Genomic DNA, 10,667 nt, shown 5'->3' with positions numbered 1-10,667 from the left:
CCCAAACCAGGGAATAAATCTCAACTGCCGAAAAGAATGAGGTGGGCCCTGTCAGGTGGCCAGGGCATCCCACGTCCTTCAGGGAGAACAGGATGTGTGATATGATGCTATTCGTGTTGGAACAAAAATGAAATCTTACTCCGATGAAGATAGGTTGGGAAGCAGGATTAGGGGGTCAGGGGACTTTTATTTTCAACAAGTTCATTTTCTCTACCATTTGATTTTTTTAAAGTATAAACATACACTACCTTACGGTTTTATCCATTTGAACTTTGAATAATTGTGCACAAGGTGTGGCCAGGCGCGGTGGCTCACGCCTGTAATCCTAGCACTCTGGGAGGCCGAGGCGGGCGGATTGCTTGAGGTCAGGAGTTCGAAACCAGCCTGAGCAAGAGCGAGACCCTGTGTCTACTCTAAATAGAAAGAGATTAATTGGCCAACTAATATATATAGAAAAAATGAGCCAGGCATGGTGGCGCATGCCTGTAGTCCCAGCCACTCGGGAGGCTGAGGCAACAGGATCGCTTGAGCCCAGGAGTTTGAGGTTGCTGTGAGCTGGGCTGATGCCATGGCACTCACTTTACCCTGGGCGACAAAGCGAGACTCTTTTTTTTTTTTTTTTTTACCCATCCAGATGTTGATTTTTATTTATTTATTTATTTATTTTCCTTTTTTTTTTTTTATTTCGGCATATTATGGGGGTACAGATTTTAAGGTTTCAATAAATGCCCTTTCCCCCCTTCCCCCACAAGTCTGATTCTCCAGCATGACCATCCCCCAGATGGTGCACATCTCACTCATTATGTATGTATATACCTGCCCCCTCCCCCCTGCCCAATACCCTGTTACTGTAGTTCCTATGTGTCCACTTAGGTGCTGCTCAGCTAATGCCAGTTTGCTGGTGAGTACATGTGGTGCTTGTTTTTCCATTCTTGGGATACTTCACTTAGTAGTATGGATTCCAGCTCTAACCAGGAAAATATAAGATGTGCTATGTCACCATTGTTTCTTAGAGCTGAATAGTACTCCATGGTATACATATACCACATTTTATTAATCCATTCTTGGATTGATGGACTCTTGGGCTGTTTCCACAGCCTTGCGATTATGAATTGTGCTGCTATAAACATTCGAGTGCAGGTGTCTTTTTTGTAGAGTGTCATTGGATCATTTGGGTAGATGCCCAGCAATGGGATTGCTGGATCAAATGGTAGATTCACTTGTATCGCTTTAAGGTATCTCCATATTGCTTTCCACACAGGTTGGACTAGTTTGCAGTCCCACCAGCAGTGTAGGAGTGTTCCTCTCTCTCCAGAGACTCTGTATTAAAAAAAAAAAAGTGCACAAGGTGAAAAAATTCAAAAGGCAGGAGGTGAAGGGGTACAATTCTCCAGTTCTCTCCAACTGTCTGATGCAGAATGTGTTCCCACCATGTGTTTCTTGTATGCAGAAGGAGGAGGGGAAGAAGGTGTGAGCAAGGGCGTGGGACGCAGGCAGCTGCTGCTCTGGCCAGGCGCGGCGTGGGCTGCCCTTCTTGGGGTAGTCAGGGCCCCCAAGCTCCCGCTGGAGCACGGAAGGAGGACTTTGGGGGGTGCCCTGCACATGGCTTCTGGCTGTGATTCTTCTGGGTCTGGGTCTTGCACGTCAGGACCCCAGGGAGCGAGGCACTGGGGGCCCCGGCACCGGTCCTTCCGGCCAGCTCCCCTCGGGCCTGGGCTGCCTGGCGGACGCCCAAACCCTCATTAGGTGAGACGGGGCTGTAGGCAAATATTTAGCCCTGCGCAGCTGTGGGTCTTGCAGGCCGCAGGTGCGGGCAGAGTCCTGTTTACCCAGCACTGGCTGGCTGGCGCCTGCCTGTTTGCTGAGCTCCCTTCCTGGCCCTGCTCAGATGCCCGGGAGGAAGCTGGGCAGAGGAGGGCACGCCACGGGAGGGGCCAGAGGCTGCCGCCCAGCAGTCAAGCCCTGCACGGGCCCCAGGATAAAAGTCCCCACTCCTGCTGTGGCCACGAGGCCGCACGAGCTGCCCCCTTCCTGACCCCTCTGCAGCCTTCCCCTTGCTGTGTGCTGGGGTGGGTCGCTCTTCCCACACCCTTCCTGGGCTGCCTCCTGCTCGTGCTTGGGCCTCCCCTTCAGGGAGGACCCCCCCCTGCAGAGAGAGCGTTAGGCACCCTGTCAGCTGTTGCCAGGCCCCACGGTTCCCCTCGATGGGTGCTCATTTCCTCACTTGCCAGGTGTTCTCTTCTCTTCTGGATGCCAGACGGGCAGAGACAGGCCAGGCCTGCTCACCGCGGCCTCCCCCTTGCCCAGCCCTCGGGGGGCGGGGGGCTGGCTGCCCGCAGCTGCTCGTCAGGTACCCGTGGAGCCAGGCAGCTGGGGCTGCGTGGGCAAGGGCACAGCGGTGCCCTGCAGGGGCGAGGAGTGTGGTAGGCAGCGGCGAGGCTGCAGACGGGAAAGTTAGGTGGGGCCCCCGAGTGCCGTGCCCGGGAGTTTGGATTTTAGTCAGAACGGGGAAATTGTTGAGTAAAGAAAATGCAAACAGGCCGGGCGCGGTGGCTCTCGCCTGTCATCCCAGCACTCTGGGAGGCCGAGGCGGGCGGATTGCTCAAGGTCAGGAGTTCGAAACCAGCCTGAGCAAGAGTGAGACCCCGTCTCCACTATAAATAGAAAGAAATTAATTGGCCAACTAATATATATAGAAAAAAACTTAGCCGGGCATGGTGGCGCATGCCTGTAGTCCCAGCTACTCGGGAGGCTGAGGCAGGAGGATCGCTTGAGCCCAGGAGTTTGAGGTTGCTGTGAGCTAGGCTGACGCCACGGCACTCACTCTAGCCTGGGCAACAAAGTGAGACTCTGTCTCAAAAAAACAAAGAAAATGCAAATAATACAACAAATGAGAAAGCCATAAGCCACTTCCCTGCAGTTGAACTGCATCAATTCTGAAGTCTTGGGGCGGCCTTCGAGGCCTCCGTCCTCTGCTGCCCCGTGTCCTCCCTCTGCCCCCAACTCTCCCCGGCCACACTGGCCTCCTCGCTATTTCCTGAATAGCGAGCGTCCAGCCTCAGGGTGCTGTGGTCCCAGTGTCTGCGGCCCCCTCAAACCCACACGCTGAAATCTGACACCCGTGCGATGGGCTCAGGCCACGCGGGCGGGGTGGGGGGGGAGCCCTCAGGGTGGGGTCTGTACCCTGCAGAGAGAGGTCCCCAAGAGCCCCCCCGCCCTCCCGCCACGTGGGGACACAGAAGTGCGGCCCATGGGCTGGGAATGGGGCCTCGCCACCAGACACCCCACCTGCAGGCGCCTTGGTCTTGGACTTCCGGCTTGCAGAACCCTGAGAAATCAAATTCGGTCGTCTGTGAGCCGCCGGCTGCACGGCGTTCGGTCCCCGCGGCCCCAGCGGGCTGGACTGGGCCTCTGGGCTTGCTGCGCCTCTCTGTCCCCTTGGATACCCCGGTTTACCTCCCTGCCTGCTCCATGGATTGCTGCGCTGGCTGCAGACAAGAGCCGCTCCCCGGTGCTCTCGCGCTGCCTGGCCTTCCTCCCTGGGGCCTGTGTCTGTTTGTTCCCCTGTCGTCTGTCTCCTCCCCAGAGAGCCCAGCTCCAAGGAGGCTGCGTCCTCTGAGCCTGAACATGAGCCTTCGGGCTCAGCGAATGCTCGTGGAATGGATGAATGGATGACCGTGTCATATTTAGCCAAGCCAGCCAAGTCCAACGGCACCGTCACTGGGGGGGCTCGCCCCTGTCCTGTCTCCAGAACCCTCACACAGCAGGTAATTAGCTCCTTCCGTCTGCACATCTGCCGGGCGGGGACTCAGGGCAGGCCTCATTATCTGCCTTAAGAAAGCATTTCCCGTGGCACGAAAACATCGCCAGCACACGGACAGAAACCGCGGTGAAATAAATGCCTACAGGCTCAGCGAGGCTTCAGCGAGTCAGTTTTTAAAATTCGACGGGCAGGAATTAATGGCAACGGGGGAAGAGTCTGCATTTCGAGGCAGGTGTTTGTTCCCTGCATTCGATTTCCAGCTCAGCGGTTTGTTGACTCTGTGACCCGGGACCAATGAAGCCCCTTCTCTGAGCCCTGGCTGCCCCTTCTGTAGACGGAGGCAAGATTCCCCTGGGACAGGTACAGTGCACAAGGCATTTTTCAACGTGGGCACTTCCTGGGGCGCACCATCTACTGTGTGTCTCCTTTTGCAGCCTGTGGAACGTTCCAGCGAGCAGAGTGGCGTGCTTTGCTCAGCCGACTGTCTCTGCACATGGCACCAGGAGCCCCCGGTTGTTCATCCTGCCCAGTGCCAGCCAAGTCCCGCTCCTTTCTCGTTTCATCCGGTCCTCGCTGCAACCCCACAAGGGGTGCTGTTAATACTCCCGTTGCGCGCATGAGGTTGAGCCGCCTGCCCGAGCACGGCCATGCAGCCATGGCCATAAATGGAAGAGTTGAGCCGGAAGCCACGTTGTCAAGCCCCAGAGCTTCCAGCTATCTGTGCTCCGGTGGGATTTTGGTCCTCGTTTTACAGGCGGCGGGCACATGAGGCTCAGGGAGGCCAGGGAGTTGCCCCAGGCGGCACCAGGCAGAGCTGGGAGGAGAGACGGAATCCAGGTCTACCAATGCCAACCTGTGCTTGCCTCTAGTCTGCCCTTTGCCCCCTGGGGCCATGTCTATGTGTCTCATTTTTTCTGAACTGGGGGTGGGGGGCAGTAAGGGGCTGAGGAGGGAGTGGACTTCTAGTTTCTGCTTCATAACTAGCCAAGGGCTTGGGGACAGGGGACATTCACTGGTGAGCAGAGGAAACCTTTCTCTGCTCTGCAAACCAGTCTCCTCTCTCCCTTTCTCTCTCCCCCCACCTTTCCCTCCGCCGTCCCCTCTCCTCCCCCCAGAGCTCTGTACCAATTAATCAGCAGTCGTCTCGGGCTCCAGCTGGGACCAAGTGGCCTGGACTCATTAGTGCAGAATGACATTAATATCAAAAAATGTTTTCGACAAATGCAATAATTCAGGGCAGGTGCCTGGGTAGGGCTGGCTCGGAAGCTGGTGTGGGCAAAGGGGCCACGTGAGAGGCAGACAGAGAACCGCGCGGGCCTGGGAGAACGAGCAGACCAGCTCCCCAAGGTGCCCGGGGGAAAGGGAGCTGTGGGCAGAGCCACTCGGACTTGGGCAGCGTCCCTCCTCCCTGCTGGGGAGGCCTCCCTGGGCTGCTCAGAAGAGAATCCAGGGAGTAGCCGCCACGCCCAACCCCGGGGCATGGTAGCTGCGGCCAGCTTGGAGAGTCAGTGCTGGGAGGTGGCTGGGGAGCTGGGTGGTCGGCGCTGAGGCCCAGCCCCGTCTCCCCTCCACGGTCGTGGCGTGGCCTCCAACAAACCGCCCCGCCTCTCTGGGCCTCGGTCTCTTCCTCCGGACCTGGGGGTGACGACAGCCTCCCGCCAGGCTGGCGAGACGATGGTGGAGGCGGTCATGCTCCGTGGCACGTGGGCTGGAGGCGGGGAAGGGCGTCTCCAGCCCCTTCTCCATCGCCCTCTTCCCCGCTTCAATAAACGTCAGCGGTCGGGTCGGCCGGCCTTCGTGGGCGACAGGCGTCAAACCGGCCCCCGCGGGGAGCCCGAGAAACCGAGTCCTGCTCGCTCCCTCTGCCGCGCCTCTCCGCGCCCTCTCAGATGCCCGCTCGCGGGCTGGCTCGCCCACGCACTGACCCGGCACCTCCCGAGTGTGCCGTGGGCACTGACCAGGCTCCGGGATGGAAAGCGAAGGGGACGAGGTTCCCGCGGGGGTCCCAGGAGGGAGCCGGGAAGGCGGGAGAATCCCCACGCCGCCGTGAGCAGGCCGGGCGGGTTTCCTCCAGCTGCTCCGACTCCAGACCCCCTGTCTCCAGGTCCTCCCGTTGCTCGTTGCTGTCTCTTTGCCGAGGACACGTGGCCGGCCACAGCTGCACGCTTCAGTGCTGGGCATGGCAGCGACCAGGACGGGGCGGGGACTCCTGCCGCCGCGGGCCCCCACTCCTGGGAGCACGGGCGAGGGGTGGCTGTCCTGCCGGGAGGATGTGTGTGGGCAAGGAGAGGTTAACAGGGCTGTTCGCCACGGGGCCTGGGCGTGGGGCAGTGCAGCAGGGGCGTCGTTATTTATTTATTTATTTTTTTGAGACAGAGTCTCGCTTTGTTGCCCAGGCTAGAGTGAGTGCCGTGGCGTCAGCCTAGCTCACAGCAACCTCAAACTCCTGGGCTCAAGCGATCCTCCTGCCTCAGCCTCCCGAGTAGCTGGGACTACAGGCATGCGCCACCATGCCTGGCTAATTTTTTCTATATATTAATTTCTTTCTATTTATAGTAGAGATGGGGGTCTCGCTCTTGCTCAGGCTGGTTTCGGACTCCTGACCTCGAGCGATCCGCCTGCCTCGGCCTCCCAGAGAGCTAGGATGACAGGCGTGAGCCGCCGCGCCCGGCCGGGACATCGTTTATCGGAGAGATATTTATCGAGGGCCCCCTGTGCGCCAGTCCCTGTGCTCGGTCGGTGTGGGGACGCGGCAGCTGTGGACGGCACAGGCAAAACTCCCCGCCTTCCAGGAGGCGGCTTTCTGGAGGAAGGCCGTAAATGCCACGGAGACATGAGGGGAGGCAGTGGCAGGAGCTCGCTCTTTCCCAGCAGGTGGTCCGGGCGGCCTCCACCACAAGCGCTACCTGGACAGAGACCTGCAGGGACAAGGGGGAGGGCCCAGCAGATGCAGGGGGGACGGCTCGGCGGGCAGAGGGAACGGCAGGTGCATCCCAGGAGCGGAGGAGCTGGTGCTGGGCCTGGGAAAAGCAGGGAGGCCAGAGCCCAGGGCAGGGCCGTGGGCGGTCAGAGCCGGGGGAGGGGGGTGGCCTAGGTCGGCTCAGGCCTTGTAGGTCTGGCTGCTAGAACAATACAGAATGCCCAGTTAAGTCTCAGATAAGCAGCAAATATTTTTTTTTTTTTTTTTTTTGAGACAGAGTCTCGCTTTGTTGTCCAGGCTAGAGTGAGTGCCGTGGCGTCAGGCTAGCTCACAGCAACCTCAAACTCCTGGGCTCGAGAGATCCTTCTGCCTCAGCCTCTCGAGTAGCTGGGACTACAGGCATGCGCCACCATGCCCGGCTAATTTTTTTTATATACATATCAGTTGGCCAATTAATTTCTTTCTATTTATAGTAGAGACGGGGTCTCACTCTTGCTCAGGCTGGTTTTGAACTCCTGACCTTGAGCAATCCGCCCGCCTCGGCCTCCCAGAGAGCTAGGATTACAGGCGTGAGCCACCGCGCCCGGCCAACAGCAAATATTTTTTTTAGTATAATATGTCCCATGCAAATTTGCCTTTCTCTGAAATTCAAAAAAAAAATTTTTTTTAAGAATTCCTAATAAATCTTTTATTTAGTCTTAAAAATTTGTTCTGGCCAGGTGCAGTGGCTCACAACTGTAATCCTGGCACTCTGGGAGGCCGAGGCGGGAGGGTCGCTTGAGCTTAGGAGTTGGAGACCAGCCTGAGCAAGAGCGAGACCCCCATCTCTACTGAAAGTAGAAAAATTAGCAGGGCATGGTGGCGCATGCCTGTAGTCCCAGCTACTCGGGAGGCTGAGGCAGGAGGATTGCTTGAGCCCAGGAGATTGAGGTTGCTGTGAGCTAGGCTGACGCCACGGCACTCTAGCTGGGGGGCGTCAGAGCGAGACTCTGTCTCAAAAAACATTGTTTTAATTGACAAATAAAAATTATGTCTATTTATGGTCTACTATATGATGTTTTGAAATTTGTTTACATTTGTGGAATGACGAAATTGAGCTAATTAACATACACATCACCTCACATGCTTATCTTTTTTCTGTGTGTGGTGAGAATGCCTAAAATCTACTCTGTTAGCAATTTTCAGGTAAACGCTACACTTGCTAATTGTAGTCACCATGTTGGACAGTGGACGTCCTGAACTCATCCCCCCACCCCATCTCTCTGAAATTTTGCGATCTTTGACCCACCTCTCTCCCGTCCCCACCCCTGTCCCCCCAGCCCCTGGTAAACACCATTCTCCTCTCTGCTTCTATGAATCTGACTTTCAGATTTTTGCATATAAATGTGAGATCATGTGCTATTTGCTTTTCTGTGTCTGGCTTATGTCTCGTAACACGATGCCCTTGAAATTCAAATAGAACAGGGCATCCTGCGTTTTTATTTTTATTTGCTCAATTTGGCCGCCTGGTCGTGGGCCTCCGCAAGACCCTGGCTTCTGTCCGGGCTGGGAGCACCCTGGGGGTTCTGGCACAGGAGGGACGGGCAGCGGCCGGTTCTGCAGGGGACCTCTGGGTGCCGGGTTGTGAGGAGCCGGTGCTGGCCAGGGCGGAAAGGGGGGGACAGTGCCGAGCAGTTGGGGTGTGTGCCGGCACTGGCCAGGCTCCAGGATGGAAAGCGAAGGGGGCAAGGTTCCCTCGGAACCTTGACAGTTACAGTCTCCGTGACTCTTGTCTCTCTGTCCCGCGGCCTCGTGAATCTCGAGATTTGACACACGGAGGTCTCCAGTGGCAGAGGCGGGCACGGACCGAAAACTCACTGCCGCCCGGCTCCAAAGCCCCGAGGCCGGAGAGTCGCGCGTGGAGGGCTGAGAAGGGAGAAACTCAGGGGACAAGGGGACAAGGTTCTTCTCGAAGACAGAGCTGGCCCCGCTGCTAACGGGTCGGTCGTGGGCGGGAGAGGAGGAGGAGGGTGTCAGGGACTCCAGGGCTTTGGGAGCACCCCAGAGGGGGCGGCTGTGTGTGGGGGGACGGTGGGGAGGCGTGGGGCAGGCAGCGGGCGCACAGACCTGGAGCTCAGGGAGAAGGTGCCAATCGCCTGTCAGCGGCACAGGTGTCAGAACGGCCCGGCGCGCCCGGGAGGCATGGCTCAGACCTCCAAGCACCTGCGGAGGCCGGGCGGCACCCTCTGTGCCTGGTCACTGGGTGGAGGCTGCCCTGGGGAGGGAGCGCGGGCGGGGCGGCACCTCACAGAGCCCACCGCGGTCTGCCCCTCGGGTCCATTTCGTGCACGCTCAGGGAGACTCTGTGCCATGCTTGGGGCCACCAGGGCTGAGCACTGATGTCTGGCCGCGGTGGCCCTGGCCCCAGAGAGCCACCGGGGACCCGAGCAGGAGAGCAGTGCAGTCAGACCTGCACGTCCCTCGGGGGGCAGGGCAGGGCCGGGAGAGGGACTGTGGCACCTGCCCTGGCCAGCAGCGGTGAGGCCTGACCGGAGAGGAGACGGGAAGACTGGGGGCAGGGGGACAGGGTGTGGCTCCGAGGGCTGAGGGCAGGACGGCTGTCCCTTCCGGGAGGAGAGCAGGGCGTCCCCACCGCGCCCAGCACCCCGGGCGCTCCAGGTCTTGGTGGGCCGTCGTGGCAGAGCCCGGGTGAAAACGGCGAGTGCCCGTTGCTGTCTCTTCCATGGGCGTGTGCGCTCGTTCCAAATCTCTTTCTCGATGGAGGTTGGGAGGGACGCGCTCACCAGGTTCGCGGCTGCAGGGCACACACCCAAGCACACGGGGGTCTGCTCCAGCAGCAACCCTCCCCTGGCTGCGGCCGGGGCGGCCACTTGGCGAACCTTCGGGAGTCCACGGTCATTCACAGGGGCCACCTTGTCTCCATGGGGGGGGCAGACCGGGGAATGAGATGGAGTATGACGGGAGCGACCACCCTGCATCCTTCAGATCTTTAAGAATGACACTCATGGCCGGGCGCGGTGGCTCACGCCTGTCATCCCAGCACCCTGGGAGGCCGAGGCGTGCGGATCGCTCGAGGTCAGGAGTTCGAAACCAGCCTGAGCAAGAGCGAGACCCTGTCTCTACTATAAATAGAAAGAAATTAATCGGCCAACTAATATATCTAGAAAAAAATTAGCCGGGCATGGTGGCGCATGCCTGTAGTCCCCGCTACTCGGGAGGCTGAGGCAGGAGGATCGCTTGAGCCCAGGAGATTGTAGTTGCTGTGAGCTAGGCTGACGCCACGGCACTCACTCTAGCCTGGGCAACAAAGCGAGACTCTGTCTCAAAAAAAACAAAAAGAAAAGAAAAGAATGACACTCATCTTTGCCACGCCCGGGAAGTACGGCTGGTTCGGATGTACTGTCTTAGCCAGAAGGGCAGGTCCAGCGGCCCCCACCGGGCCTTCCCACCGCAGTCCCGCTCGCCCCGCAGGATAACAATCAGGGGCTGTGCCGGCTGCCAAGCACGTCCACTCCAAGTGCGCATGTGGACGCCCTCCGTGGGACTGTGGACCCAGGGCACCTTGGCGAGCGGGACCGAGGCGAGGACCCCATTCGCCCCTGACCCCTGAGTGGGGGCCGCGGCCTCGCTCTCTGCTTGCCCAGCGCACCCTCACCTGGGTCGCGCCGTCGTCCCTGGGCGGGCGTCTCCGGCCTCCTGCCTATCGCCCGTGATGGCAACGGCATCTTCCTGCCCGCGATGGCGCTGCGGTCTGGACGCTCTTGTCCCCTCCCCCGCCAAACTCCTGCGCTGAAACCCAGCCCACATGTGGTGGTGTCGGGAGGGGCCTTTGGGGGGTGATTAGGTCATGAGGTGGAGCCCTCCGAGCGGGCTCGGTGCCCTGGCGGGAGACACCCCCGAGCGGCCTCTCTGAGGACACGGCGAGCAGGTGCCAGTGTCTAAGCCAGGACCCGGCCCTCGGCAGATGCCACGATGCCTGGGTCT

Source organism: Microcebus murinus, chromosome 28, assembly GCF_040939455.1.
Source record: "Microcebus murinus isolate Inina chromosome 28, M.murinus_Inina_mat1.0, whole genome shotgun sequence".
Lineage (NCBI taxonomy): Eukaryota > Metazoa > Chordata > Mammalia > Primates > Cheirogaleidae > Microcebus > Microcebus murinus.
Note: the sequence above shows the minus strand (reverse complement) of the source record.